Here is a 5248-nt window from a genome sequence, read left to right as displayed (position 1 = left end):
GGAGTTCTTATACTAGGGAGACTATACGATATTTACACATGTGTGTCTGGTTTATTTCACTTATAACTATATGTTCAAGTGGCATCCACTTCAATATGAAGGCTTCGAGTTTATCATTCTTAATAGCTGAATAATACTCCATTGTGTAAAAATACCACATCTTTTTCAACCATTCCTCAGGTGATGGGCATCATGGTTGTTTCCAAGATTTGGCTGTCACAAATTGTGCTGCCATGAACATAGGCACACATATATCACTACGATATAAACTCTAGAAAACTTAGTTATAGGCAAAGATTTTATGAACAAATTCCCTATTTTACTGGAAATATTAGAAAGTATCAACAACTGGGATCACATGAACATAAAATACTTCAGGACAATCCATTCCAGACCTCTCCTATCTCTCAGGAGCTAGTTTTATTCCCTGTTCTTCTCCACTCCTATTGCTCTCTAAACCTTTCTCCTAAACTCCTTTGTACTTTGGAATGCATTTGATTTCAGGGGCATAAACTCAGCACATCTGACATCTACCAATTTGAGAGTTATATATAACAGAAGTCTCACTGAGATCTTTTGGAATGTCATATGAGTTTGCTTTTCTTTCATGGCACCCTTATATAGTTTTCACTACATTATGTATTGTGACTCACTTGGGTATTCTAAAATTGGCATCCATTTTTTTCAGTGGTTTGTGCCTTTTTTTTGTTTACTTGACCTGTGTTAAAAGTTGAGAGTACAGAAGATTATGAGGTCTTCATATTTGTTTCTCTGATGGGACTTTCTTTTACAGGGAATGCCTTGTTTCTATTTTTTGTGTGGTGCATTTAGACTCATTGCTGAATTTACTTGCACTCCTTTCTTGACTTCTTTGGCAGTTATGTGGTAGGTGGTGGTCTTATTTTAGGCGGCAGTTCTGGGAAAAATGTAATGTTGGAGTTCCCTTAATGGAAATTACATATTTAACTGAAATATCAATATATAAAATGCTGTGAAATGAATTTTAGAAAAAATTTAGTCTAGGAGGTACAATAAGGATAAAATGGCTTCTTGTAAATCCAAAATTTGGTAGTCTGTAGACTTTAATGGAAAGGGAACTCAATGTTTTACTTTTCTCTTTTGCTCTCTCATTTGTTCACACTCTCAAAAAGGTCCCTTTTACATCTGGTTCTAATCATTTATGTATGTAAAGGAGGAAAGAAATTGACATAAGTACTTCTGTAATGTATCATTTGTGGTTGCTAGGCAATGTAAAATCTTTAACCTGTGGATTTCACAAGTGTATTACAGATACAGAGACAAAAATCATTGCACTGGATTATGAATAAAACCTAGCCAGGACTTCCTGCTAAGGGAGATTGTTCAGATGACTGTGTAGATAGTATCAAATTTCTGAGACTTCCTTGCCCTAGGGCTCATGGCTGGGATTTTTCTGGGCCATAACTTATCTCTGTCTGTCGCTGGAGGTGATATATCTCTTTTGCAGGCTGGGATTTTAAAACTGTTTTATTCAGTCTTAAAAAAATTGAAAGTTAGTCCTAAACAATATTGTTGGAGCACTTCCAATCTGCCCTTTGATTTTCTTTGTTGCTTCCTCTATAAATGTTAAAAAGCAGATATTTAGGTTCATTGATCATAGTTTTAATTTCTGCTTGGCTATAAAAAAAAGATAAACTTGAGCTTTTTACAGGTAAATGGATGCAACTAGAGACCATGCTTGTAAGTGAAATAAATCAGACCCACATTTACAAACATCATATCACCTTGGTAGCATAAGAAACTGAAAGAGTAAACAAAATCTGAGAGGTACAATAGATATTGTGCAAGGAAAGGAATCTGTCCAAAGGGAAGGAAAAAACTTGGATGAGAAAGAGGACAAAAGAAAGAAGGTAAAAACATAAGGTTATGTATATCTACAGGATAGCTTGAATAATTATCCTACTGATTTCTGCTGATCTACAGAAAGGAGCAGTTAATGATCAAATTACTTCTCTTCTCCTTTTTAATTTCTTACAACTTTTTTTTGTACCAGAAATCAAACTTGGGACCCTGTCCTTGTCAAGCAGGTGCTTATGTGGCTGCTCTCTCTCTCTCTCTCTCTCTCTCTCTCTCTCTCTCTCTCTCTCTCTCTCTCTCTGGCTTTTCTTATAACCTCTTTAAACCAACTTTGCATGCTTATATTTGGTAAGCTAAATAAATAATTTGAAGACAACATTATGTGATACAGCAATCACTGTTAAATTCCTATTATTTTAATGAACTTTAGAACTCAGTGAAATTCTGTAGTTTTTAGTAGGTTTTTTTTTACTATGTTATATATCTTTCAAAAATAATAAAATAACTTTTTCTGGTGTACCACAATATAATAAGTATTTCTATGTGTACTTCTATAATAATTGCAACTACATATTAAATGAATAAAAGGATAAGGTGTAAAAAATAATTCTGTTGGGCAACGCAGAATTGGAGAAAATAGTAGCTTTTGTCACTGAAGGTGTATTTTGATCACTCTAGGAAAATTCTTTATCTTATTGTCTTTCTGCCCATGAGATGGTTAGGGTGTATTTCTTTTGCCCTACATAGAGTCACTCTTCTGTCCCCTCTCCAATGCTCTGCTCCTGAGAACCAATACAGTTTACAACAGTGTTTTGTCTAAGGCTCTATGGCTACTGGATTCCAGGATCAAGTTCCAAGAATAAGCATCTTCTGAGGCACCCACCATTTTCAGATATATGGTAACTGAACTTCTGAAAAAGAAATGCTCACAGGTAAATATGGCCCAAGGGGCACAAGATCATGAGGGAAAGAGCCTAGGCACACTTTAAGGGTGGCTAACCTGGTTCTAACCATTTCCTCACACCCCCAGTTTACTGCTACTGCCAGTGGACAAGTTTAAATCTAAGGAACTCCAGTTGAGTTAAGAGCAAGATGTATAGATAAGGATGAGTGGTTTACCCTTCTTTTCAAAATCTGAAGAAACTGTCATGAGTAAATTGGAGCCATGGAAGGCCTTCTTCCCACACTGTTTGGAATCCCAGTTCCAAAGGGTGTCACCTAGTCTCTTTCTACACCCAAACCTGGCATCAGTATCCCCTGGAAATAGTTTAAATTACATTTAACATTTAGTCCCTTTAAAGGGAACAGTTATATGTGGCTGTCAAAGCAGTAGTTTGAGCTATCAGTTGTGTCTATAAGATAACAAGATGCCTCTATAGATGGCTACTTCAATCAGATAAACCATTGAACTAGGGCCTGTTTTTTTTTTATGTGTTTGGCTGTTCAAGGGTCTCACTACCCAGGTCAGACTCATAGTCTTCCTCCTGTTTTCAGCCTCCCCAGTGCTGGGATTACAGGCATAGAGTCACTACACTTGGACTGTGGTGCTTATTTAAGCTTGTCTAAGCAGGTGCTTTAATCTGTTGAGCTTTCTTGCCAGCCCAGGGTTGTCTTTAAAAGTCTTGCTTTCACAGATTTAAAAAGATTTTTCTCTTCTGATACTTATAACATATTTCTGTACATGGGGAGATAAGTCAGGAGTCCAAGCACCTGCCTGGGAAGCACATGGACCTAGATTCAATACATGGTACTGCATGCCGTGCCTGCCCCAGAACCCCTGGCGCACTGGCTGGCCAGCAGGATTGATGGTGCATGCCTATAATCCCAGAGCTGGGGAGGAGAGGTAGGAGGATTGCTATGAGTCCGAGCTGCGTAGTGAGACCCTGTACCAAATAAATAAATAAGATATTTAAAAAAAATCTCTGTTAATCGACATACAAAAAATTCTGACTAGTCTATTTATAGTTATAAACTGAAAAATAATAAAAGAGCTATCATAGCTCAACTACATTTAAGGGTGTACCCTAAATGTAATCATCTTGTGTATGTTTGTTTTTCTGTTCAACATGTATCAATATCTGGTTAAAACACCTATACTTGCTTCATTTTGAGAAATTATTTTTTGAACTGAGTAATTTCATTTTTTATTTGCTTATTTTTGAGATTGCCATGGAAAGACCATTTATGTAAGTTTTCAGGACAGCCAAACTCATTTGAAATATAGGCTAAAGGCTTGCACAGGAATACAAGCCTTAAAGTTTGAGAACATAAAAGATATGATTTAGGTTAATACATGTGTTAACATTTAAGAATGCATTATCCTCCAAAAGTTTTACTTAAATTGATTTGCTAAAACTCAAGACATTATCTCAAATGCTGGTGGTTCGTATAGTTTTACAGTAGGCTAAATTAAATTATTTGGTAAGAGTAAAGATCTCATTAATGTTGGTAGCATATTCCATGCATGTTGTTAGGTAACCAAGATAATATCAAAAAGATTGTATTTTTAAATGTAATGCTTATTGCTGTTTGTTTACAATACCTTAAAAGTTTTGGGTCAAGGGCAGTGGCCTGTGTAGCTCATCACTGTCAATGTTCACAAGCTGAGTGAGTGCCACATCAGCAGCGGCAGGTCCTTGAACATTTCAGGGTGACCTAGGCTTTGGCCTCCTGATTCCCTGAGGCAAGCAGGCAGTTGGTGGGCAGTATGAGGGATAGTACCAACAGACTGAAAGACTCCAGTGTGTCTCTCTCCCTGTCAGCCTGAGCTGGGCATTGCTGGTGTCCTGGATGGATGGAAGAGCTTTGCTGCCCAATAGTCAGAATTCTCTTCATCAATTGAAGACTGTTCAATCACCAACAACACAAAGTTGTCATTGCTGGTTTGGATAACATAATGAAAACTATCATCCTTTACCAATTATCTGTAAATGAAGTTATATGTACCTCCAATACAATGTAATGTCGAAGAGACAGTGATTAATAATACATATTTCTTGATGTGGAATACTGTTGGTCAAGAATCTCATCATTCTTCTTGGAACACTTACTATACTAATAGAGAGCTTGTAATAGTTAATGTGGACAGTTCAGATAGAGTGTTTCTGTAACTGTAGAACTCTACAGATTGTTAACTCATGAGGATCTATGAACACCAGACAGATAATTTTTTAATAAACAAAATGTCAAAGAATACATGGCTGTAACAAATCTCCCAGTTCGTGAAGCTCACTTCTATTAAAGATCAACAGATAAATATCTAGTCATACTGTGTCCTTACTGGTGAGCTATTATGCCCAGGTCCTGAATGGATGATGTCATGACATGATCTAGATGAACTCTACTGACCTCTTCTCATAGACTGCATAAACAAAGTGCTGGACTTTAGATGAAAGCTGCAAAAAATAATTAT

The 5248-nt window shown here is 36.6% G+C and overlaps 1 pseudogene; it reads left to right on the top strand.

Moving 5' to 3' along the window:
- Nucleotides 1-183: 183 nt before the first annotated feature.
- LOC101567754 lies at nt 184-5159 on the top strand (annotated as a pseudogene).
- Nucleotides 5160-5248: the final 89 nt, after the last annotated feature.

Source organism: Octodon degus, unplaced genomic scaffold (genome assembly GCF_000260255.1).
Source record: "Octodon degus isolate 3935 unplaced genomic scaffold, OctDeg1.0 scaffold00301, whole genome shotgun sequence".
NCBI classification, from domain to species: Eukaryota; Metazoa; Chordata; class Mammalia; order Rodentia; family Octodontidae; genus Octodon; species Octodon degus.
This window is presented reverse-complemented; position numbering and strand designations above follow the sequence as displayed.